The sequence below is a fragment of the Dermacentor albipictus genome, chromosome 1 (genome assembly GCF_038994185.2).
Source record: "Dermacentor albipictus isolate Rhodes 1998 colony chromosome 1, USDA_Dalb.pri_finalv2, whole genome shotgun sequence".
NCBI lineage: Eukaryota > Metazoa > Arthropoda > Arachnida > Ixodida > Ixodidae > Dermacentor > Dermacentor albipictus.
Genome location: NC_091821.1, coordinates 425,877,037 through 425,887,254, shown reverse-complemented (window position 1 = coordinate 425,887,254; position 10,218 = coordinate 425,877,037). Strand labels below are relative to the sequence as shown.

Sequence of the window (10,218 nt, the reverse complement as noted above, 5' to 3'; positions counted from 1 at the left end):
TGTCTACCACAAGGTTAAACAAACTGAGCAAGTCAGCGCCGAGAGCAGCTTGCGAGACATCACCAAGAATGAAAATCCGGCGAAGCGTACGGCGCAATCCAAAGTTAAGTGTAAGAGACCGCTGGCCATATGTGTAGATGACGGAGTTGTTTATCGCTTGGTGCGAGCAGGATTGTTCGTCGCGACCACGATCTGCACAAGAGGCTGGTATCACACTAACCTGGCATGTTGTGTCGGCAAGGAAGTGAGTGTGAGTGATCTTGTGAGAAACGTAGAATAGGTAGCATCTCCTTCGGCCAGTACGCCTTGCGACCGTCAGTGCGCAGTCGCATCAGTTTTATACCAGGAACACGGACGGGTGCACTTGGGAGCAGAAGTGCCGAATACGCAGTGGTACTAGCACACAGCTGAAGGCGAGCTTTCGCGTCACGCGTCAGATATTCGAAACTATTTCGGGTGCAGTGGCGCCGGAGACCGACTGCGGCAACAGAACCTCGGCGAAGAAGGGCACGAGGTCATCTAGACGTCTTACAAGGGCGTCCAGACGGCCTCCTATGTTCACGAGCGTAGAGGCTGAGGCAGTAGCCGGATGCGGAATCCTAACGACGCTGATACTTAGGAGCCCGCGAGTAGTCTGCAACTCGGTCAGCCAGTTCAGCGAGCTAGTCGAATGGCGCATTACGCGCAGCCGCGAGTACTGGGACTACGTTCTGTGGGAACGGCTGGAGGAACAACTCACGCAGCAGCTTCTCCTGTTGAAAGGTGGAGACTCCGCCAAGAAACTCGCGCATGCGTCGAAGGAGCTGTGAAGCGCGACTGTCACCGAGCTCAGTAGCTGTGAGGAGCTGCAGGAGTCTGCTGTGCTCAGACTCTGACTTGTGGGCAATAATAGCCGCCTTCAACAGCTCGAAGGGATGGGTCAGGTCCGGCAAGGTGATAACGTCTGCCAAGTCCTCGACGAAGTCCGGAGGTAAGGAGGACACCAGATGTAAGAACTTAGTCCGTTGAATGAATATATGTCAGAGATGGAAGTACGCCTCGACCTGTAGGAGCCAGGCGATTGGGCTATTTGGACAAAAAGCTAGCAGCTTGATGAGTTGGAACGTGGCTAGCGCAGCACCACCAGGTTGGGAGACCTCCTGGGCATCATCACCGGCAGAAAGAGCAGTAGAGCCGGCAGGATCCGTGCCGGAGGGCTGGAGCAGTATGTTCTTTACCGAGTCGCCGACTGTGTTGGAACTAATGCGAGGATAACCCAACTCCGGCAAGGTTGGGCTTTGAACAGTTCTTTGTTATTTTTATATTTCACTGCGCACGCTGCACAGCCGGGAGCTACCTTCCAATTCCTTGACGGCCGCAGCACGCGGAGCGAGTTGTGGCCCACAAACCGGGCCTGAGGATAGGGGAGCTACATGTCCACATTTGTATACATGCTGATGCTCGAGTTTAGCGAAGCCAGTAGCTCAGAAAGAAAGGGACATAATCTTACCGCGTTGCAATCTCCAAGAGAGAATGCAGTGCGGAAAGTACAGTAAACTATCCTATACATGTACCATTTGCTTATAGTGCACCGAAGTGCTTTAGAAATAGGTAATTCAGTCCTCATTTCTCTGGTGCTTCTATGGGACTTCCAAAGCCAAGTTGTTTGCACTATACAAGGTATCGTGTGCAAGAAAATACGGATAAGCAGTATATATAAGTAGAAAAAATAACATGTACCGGTGAGTTTCGTTTTTACAGGCTGTGCGCTCAGATGTGCTTGGCGGGAAACTTTCATACTTATCGGTAGCTTCCAGATTGAAAATCGGCATGCACATCATTTATTTGCTCAATAATACGAAAGCCAGATCGCCATAGCAAATTCGGTCACCATTTAGATATTGCTTGACGACCCCTCGAAAACTAATCCGACGCATGAGCGCAAACTGAAGGGCACTTGAACAGTGCGCCTCTCACTATTAACAAGGAAAGCGTGTATAACGTCGAAGAGGACGATACGCCGCTGAGGGTCTTTCAGAAATTATTTTAGGCGCAAAAATAAGACACGCACAACAGAATAAAAAACACGGACAGGCACACAATCGCAAGTGATTTTTATTTTTTCCCATTCCTTCACATCCACCCTCAGGCGTGAGAACAGGAACACACGCAGGTGAGGTCACATGATATGAAAACCAAACCTAATCATATCTTAGCCAGGAAGCTAAACTCATTCTCGTGAAGAGACAATGACGGAACGCTCATACACTGGTCACCAAACTTTGATATACATCGCCTCTGCTAGTTGCCATGCTAACGTGTCCTTATTTTTGCGTAATATGCTGGTTTCCCAGCAAAGGCTCACACCTGTACACCTTGCAGTGATACGGCAAATGCGAGTCTGTCTTATTCTTGATTGATAAAGCCTGCTCTCGCAGGCGATCACTTATAAAGCACCCAGTCTGGCATATGTATATGCCACTGTCTAAAAGAATATTCTATATGGCGCCAGCGGAACATTTTTTTTCGTCAAACACTTTACGTCGTTCTTCACACACTCGACATTTTTTCACAGAAAATACGCACGCACACATGCGAGAAAATTTCGAGGAGCCGAACATACTACCGTGACATCGCACTTAGAAGCATCATTTTTTAACGAATGAGCAAATCGGTGTATATGCGGAATGGCAACAGGACGCGTTTTCTGTCTCTTTCCACATTCTCCTGAGGCACTGTTAAAGGGAAGCCGAAGAGTCTGTCGAATTCAATAAGACGCTCATATACGGATGCGGGAACCTTATAAGCCATGTACGTAAAATTTGTTTTTTTTTTTCAATCAGGAGCGACGTAATCGTCTGTTGAAATTGCGCTTTAGCTCCGCCCCCCGTTGAATGCCGCGCGCTGCTGCTGACGCTGACGATGCGAGCGGAGACCGGAAACCGCGGTGTTGTGACGTCAACTCTAGCGTTTCGTTCCTTCGCAGCGTCCGCGACCGTGCCTGACCGCGCTTGTTTCTGCGTGCGTGCCATCGTAATCTGCTTCGATCGACCTTGCTTTCCTTTGTTTGAGCGTCTGCGTGTATGTAGAGTGGTAGTCAACGTGCGTGGTAGTCAACGTGAGTGGTAATCAACGTGAGTGGTAGTCAACGTGGTAGTCAATCAATGAAGGTCACTACACGCACTGTATGAACCGGGAAGCTTTTCACGCGTTTAAACCGTCTTTGTAGATTGCCGACAGCTTTGGAAAGCGCACAAATGCCGTCGATCGCATCCCCGCTTACGTTCCACGAGGAGGCATGCAGGAACACGCCACTACAGTTGTTTGACCGGAAACGAGCTCACTAGATCGGCTAAAGATCGGCGAGATCACTAGATCGCTTTGCAAAAAAAAAAAACATACTCACCAAAGAGCATTTCCAACACGAGAAAATCCCAAGACTTTGCTTTTGTTCTCGTCGAAAGCACTGCTTGCACCAGCATCGTTTGCTTCTTCGAGAGGCCGGCTCTTCGCAATCGGTTCGTACATGTAGGGAGTAACGCCGAACTCCTCAGAAAAACGCAGTCTCTCTAAATTTTCCATCACCGTCTCAGAAAAACAGCACCAAACTACCTGGCACCACGCTTCATGTGTAGCGGCAGCGGTCGGTTACTAGAGTTGACGTCACGAGGCGCCCGACCAATCACAGGTGGAAACAAGACACGCGAGCTGGGCGTGTCCGCTGCTGCACTTTTCGTCGAAATAAAATATATTTGCGCTTTCTTTCGCTCAATTTCGATACGATATTCGAATTCGGAGGGTTGAAAACCATTATGTACAGATGTTCACTCATTTTTTCTGGAAAACCTTTCAGCTTCCTTTTAAGCTCAAACCAAAATGTCTTCAAAATGGGGTGCTTGAATAACCCGGAGGGTCATTCTAGCAAGTTACGGATGCCGCGACTTGTTTGCGACAAGGACGAGTCGGCTTCGTGAACCAAACGCAACCCGTAATCCTATCTACTTGCACCCATACGATAGCAATGACTTGGTTGATGCTACTTGAATTGCAGGTGGCGCAAGATGCCCACCCATTCACAAGAACTTTACCCAACCTCGATGCACCATAAGCTAAGCTTAATCAGATTTCCAGGGCAGAATATGAAATTAAGTATTCCGGCAAAGTACACTGTAAAAAATTGTCCGTTGTTTTTACGGGAATTCGACCGTCAGTTTTGGCTGCCAACTTGTTCCCGTAAAAATTACGGATCTCAGTTATTCTTAGTCACGGGCGTTGCTCGTGAAATTCGCACCTTTCCAGTAAAAATAACGCAGACCCGTAATTTTTTTTTTACGGGTACCGCCAGTAAATTTTACAGTTCCTGCTGAAAATCACTCGTCAGTTGTTTTACTTTGCTATTAAATACCACCGTTACGGCATCAATTCCGCCTGCGAAAATGAAGCTAGACGCTGCACAACTGCATCGTTAATTTCAATATTGAACATACTGTCCCTTAAAAACAATATATTCGCATGCTGTACTTTTAATCGCTTGTTTCACGCGGTCTGACTGTTCCAAATCTGAATGTTCTAGTCAGGGTAGTCGGGATGCGGAACTCTCCCCTTCCTGCAACAAGATATATCGCACTTACTGACTGAAGCTGAAATAGGCTGCAACACAACTAAGCACCAATGCAGTGCAAATACCGCATCAGAGAAAATATGCAATGTACTGAGACAGCTGCCAGTAATTTGCAGGTAATTAGGGGCACCATACTCCTGGCCACTATTTTGTAGCGATGCCTTATTCTTTGCTATTCTTATAATCCACCACAAATGGCTGTCTGATCCTATTGATAATGAGGGCACACCGTCGCTCTGACCAATGGCCAAGCACGAAAAAGTACAGAATCAGAAAAGGCATCGCTACAAAATATCAGCCCTGTCAACGGATCAAATACAAATAAAGTAAGCGAGGAGCTTAACTTATTGTAATGGCCAGCTCACGTTTTGAAGCACCACTGATACAGAATGAAAACTTTACACTGGGAAACATCCAGTGATGTTTTATAATGAACAACAAATATTTCCAAACACTTTATTGCACTTCACGTAGCTTTAAAATTATTTCTTGTGTAGATGACTTGGTGAAAGGGAACCATTTCTGTAGTTCGCATGGTAAAGTTCTGGGCTGCTTGGCAGACGAAAAAGTATCCCTGCGTGTGGTCAACTAGTCCATGCTGTGGGGCAAAGTAAAAAAAATGACTCAGTGGGCTTCCAAATGCTATAAAGAGGTGCTTACACAGAATGTGAGTGCTCTTGAAAAGAGTGGTTTGCATTTTATGAAAGGTAGAATGACTTATAACATATTTTCAAAGCACAAAACAGAGAAGGCAGGTATATGGGGCAGACTTACCTGGACATTCTATTCACACTCAGTAATGCGCTGCACCAAGGCAAGAACTTTCTTGCTGACCGCCACATTTCCTTTTTTGCCCTTCCGTCCACGGTCTGGGTTTATGCCGAAAATGCCCTAAATGCTCCCCCCCCCCCCGTTAAAGAGAAGGCAGGCAAAATTGCAATAAAGCCTATATATAACGGCAATAAAGAAATGATTCGCAAAATCTGGAATATTTTTAATGCCATAGCTCACGCTGATTTCAGGCATGACATACAAATAATACACTTTTTTTTAAAGAACACCAGCCTACGAAAGGATTCAAAGTTGGACAAGTTGTTTTATGAGAAAGTTGAATAGGAAACAGCGCAAAAAAAATCTAGCAACCGACAACGCCTGCTGAGTACTTCTCGTCTTGTCCCCGATTTTCGTGCACCGTTTCTCCACCTAACACCCAGGAGATGTGACTTTTGACTTTTATCATACAGGTGCATCTGGTGTAAGGTGCACGTGGGAGGTCTGACTGACTTTCATCATAGAAAAAAGCCACAGATGGGTTTTGCTTTTAGATGCAACAAATCTCTAAAGTGCTTTTATTCTTTAATGTGAACACATTTTACCTATGGATATTTTAGACCTGCTTATTACCTTGGGGGCTTGCAAATTGATTATAAATCTCGCTGCTATAAATATGGGAGCAGCTTGACCTTCCAAATAACTCTAATAAGCAGGAACCGGAACGCATTACTTTTGTGTAATTTGAAACTTAGGCCTCAACATTTTTCAGCTTTACAGACGTGTACTATGGAGCTGAAGAAAGTGGACTAAGCTTCAAATCATCCAGTGTTATTTTTGATTACACAGAAGCAATGTCTGCTGGTTCCTGCTGCCAACTACCGTCAATTTCTTTTATCAAGCTAGGACACTGAATTTACAATATCCACAGCACTGTTAAAGGTGCTTGTATACAGTTTCGTTCTTTTAAGGACAGTATAATATATGCTATTAATGCGCATGATGTAAAACAAATACAAGCATAAACAGAAAATCAAATATACCTTTGTATGAATTCAAGTGTGCATGACGCCTTCTCTGCATAACAAATGTGGAAGCAGCAGTAAGCTGCAAACAGCATGCGGAATGCTTGCTTGAACATCCTTGCTGCTGCCACAACATGGCCATCAACAAGCAATAGGTACTCTTCAGGCATCCAGATGTCATCACCTAAACAAAATGAAAAGAGTACTTGTCACTTTTACATGATAGGGCTGACTGCTGCATCAACTGTTCTTTACCAGTCGTATGCAAAGTATATGCATTCTAAAAGTTACGTTCTAGGGCACTTTCTAATTTTCACTGAGTGTTGTGTGCCACTTGTTCCTAAACCAGCAGGTCTTTAGTTTTCTTTAAACCACAAAATAGTGTTACAGGAAAGAAACTATAAATGGCTTTTGAAAACTATTTTGGGCAAAGTTATCAAGAGTATTTAAATAAAGAGAAGTGAAACTATAGGCATACTCGAACAAAAAGAGCGTCTACCATATGCATACCCATTCAAAGACATAAATTTGCGACAAATTTGACCCAATTTTTTTAATACTTGACTATGACTCATTTGCATACAGTTAGCGGTTTACAAGCCATTGCTATACAGTTACTTGTGAAGACTGCTGGCACATAAAAAATGCAGATACTGGCTCTGTGGCAGCATACTGAATAACAGAAAGCAACCCGAAAATGAACTGAATATTAAGGATATGTCCATGTAGTTGGCAGACTGCGTAACCCATGGAACTGCTATATAAAATATGTGGAAGAACATTAAAACTGCAATTCAGCAACAAAAATTTTGCATAGAGCAAAAAAAAAAACAGGCTCAGTGATTAAATGTATGCTCTTTCACTTGTTTTCAGCCAAATATAACTATATAGCATGCTCATACTTCCCTACATGGTGCACACGAAGATCACTCTTTAAAGGGAATAATAACACATATTGGCTGCATTTTGTTGCTGAACTGTCCTGAGAAAACCGAGTACTAAATATTAATTTTCGCTGTTGTGTAGTAAGCTCTGTCGTTAACATAATGAGACACTAACATACTGTCAGCATAGGATATTGACAGGAAGTCATTAGTTATATTTTTCATCACAGGTTTCACGGCTTATGTGGAAATTATAGAAATGGCCCCAGTGAATATTTATTGTAAGTCAATATTTGTAAAATTCAAGAGAGAGAGCATGCGGTTTAAAACACTTGCCTTGAAATATCGGCTTCAAGTATACCAACATTCCATATTGGTTTGTAAACCCTTGTATATGGAGGTCTCAGTTGTAGAACCATATACAGTGCTGATGTACTTGGCACCAACATTTCCAGCCTAATATTTCGAACTGGGTGCTTGCGTTAGATATTTCCAAAAATGCGCCAGTCTAAAACAATAACTAGCCCTAATTTTCCGATCACTATACTTGGTATAAAACAGAGAACAAAAGTTACATACTTTAGTTTATTACACCGTCTTAACGTTCATTTCACATTATATTGACTTCTTTTCTCAATAACTAGACTGTGAACACCAAATTTTATTGGTCTGCCGTTCCGTAAATAAAAGAGGCCTGTACAACGGTGAAATCATCACTACGGTCTGCTTTCTGTAGCATGGCAGTGTAATAGGTCAGACCATAACTGCAAGTGCCTCATGTAATTCGTTAAGGTAAATCATCAAAACACTCCGGGCTATACGGATGCTACATTATAACTTCTTTATCCAATAAAAATTGAAGCTTTTTGGCACCATTTATAGCCAACGAAATGCCAAATATACGTTGAATGCACGTACCTGCTGCGATTATGCAGGCAGAAAGCGGTGTGTCCTCAAATCAAATCAACCTGTCTTACAATGAGACATGGCTGCAAATGCGTCGCACACAGTCCGTGGCATGCGAGCACACAGAACGTCCAGAGTTCTTGCGGTGACGGGCGGAGAAGAGAAACATAGTTGAGGAAGTCGCAACGTGAACCACCTCGACTTCCCCAATGGCGCTGCAACGCCCGCTTCCGCCGCCGCGCCGCGATCTGCAAACAAGGCCACAACGCTCACAACAAAGGCGCAGCGGGCTCACGAAAGCATGCAAAAGTGACGAAGAGCACTGCATCACGTGTAGTGCTGAGACTGGATAGCGAACAATTTGCAACAGCACTACCACGTGCGCAAGTCAATGAATGTGCCAAACCCGTTTAAATCAAAAGCGGGAGAAAGGAACCTTGGCGAAGCCGAAGAGTGGTGCGGAAGCGTTCCGCAGGCGACACCGCAGACTTGGCAAGCTCAACCGCTAGCTCAACACTCAAACAAGATCGCATACGCTTCGCAGAACACCACTGACCCGTGCATAATGACTCGACCTACCTGCACTTACAAGGCGACCAACCGTTCTTCTTTGTGTGCACTTGTACGATTTCCACTTGGCTCCAAAGCCGCGGCGTCGGGACGGCCGAAGTTGCTGTAGCGTGCGTCTTGCCTTCTACAGCGCGCGCTAATGCCTTTGCGCATGCGCGTTTCGCGCGCCGCGAACGGCGGCGCGCCAATGAGCATCCGCGCAGCTCGTCCTTCTTCTCTCTAAACTCCTCTCTCTTCGTCCCTCTCCAGGCTCTCGAAGCTTTTTAACAGTGGTGGCACTGCTTTCTAATTTACGGTATAGATTTGGCATATTTTACGGCATATCTGCCGTAAAAAAAAACGCAATTTTTTACAGTGTACGATTGCGGATAAATTCATCGAATTCACAAGTCCACACACCTCGGCACCTAAAGGGAAGCTGAAGAGTCTCTCGAAATCAATAAGATGCTCATGTACGGATGCGCTAACCTTATAAACCATGCACGTAAAATTTTTTGGCGGGATTTCTCACTTATGAACGACGTAGTTGCGGGTTAAAATTGCGCTGTCGCTCCGCCCCGCGTCCAGCGCCGCGCGCTGCTGCTGACCCTGACGATACGAGCGGAGACCGCAAACCGTGCCGTAGTGACGTCAGCACCGCTGTTCCGCTCCTTCGCAGTCTCCGCGATCGGGCCTGACCGCGCTTGTTTCTGCGTGCGTGCCATCATAATCTGCCTCGCTCGAGCCTGCCTTCCTTTGTTTGTGTGTATGTCGAGTGGTAGTTGACGTGCGCAGCATCAATTGAAGTGGTGGTCCGATCATGCCGGCGTTCTGTGCAGTTTACGGTTGCACGAACACCAGCGGCCGCGATGATGTTCCATTACTCTCCGCAAGTCAAGAAACTTCAAGCTAAGTTGGAGGCTGCTAGGAAACTAAAGAATTTCAAGCGCTCAAGAACAACAGTGCTGTGCTCTAACCACTTCCGTGACGACGATTACTACCATGGCAGAGTTTATCAATACGGCGTGAATTAGTGAGAGTACGACTTTCTGCAAGCACTCTTTCTAAACGCAGCGCAAAAAGGTCGGGGCAACGAACGCACAAAGGCGGGACGGGTGCGGGCGGACGAATGGTAACTGGTCTTGGAAAACCTTATGAACACACGAACTCGTCCAAACCTGGATTTTGATTCATTGCTAGCTTCTTCGTGTTAGCATGCAGAACGGAAGGTACATGTTAATCTTCCACCCTCGACGCAGGTTTGGCCGCAAAGCACCGTTAGTTTTCTATTCGCACGTGTGTTGTGAAACAGCCAACATGCAGCTACCATAATGCAGTGCAAGTGTAGAGTTTTCATGTGTTTGAAAGCCGGCGCAAGCCAGGACGCTGCGCTCCCTCTCGCGCACAGAGAGAAAGCGGCTGTCTCACGTAGCCGACGAAATTCGCCGCCTTTACGGCTCCGGTTACGATTAGCGTGCGGATG

The 10,218-nt window shown here is 45.7% G+C and overlaps 1 long non-coding RNA gene across 1 annotated transcript; it reads right to left on the bottom strand.

The window, feature by feature from the left end:
* Positions 1-5,141: 5,141 nt before the first annotated feature.
* On the bottom strand, positions 5,142-8,963 carry LOC139058990 (uncharacterized). The gene is made up of 5 exons (XR_011513786.1): positions 8,766-8,963; positions 8,199-8,434; positions 6,415-6,580; positions 5,375-5,491; positions 5,142-5,198 (listed from the first exon to the last, which is right to left on the bottom strand). It is a non-coding gene; the product is annotated as an uncharacterized lncRNA (long non-coding RNA).
* Between the last annotated feature and the right edge of the window lie 1,255 nt (positions 8,964-10,218).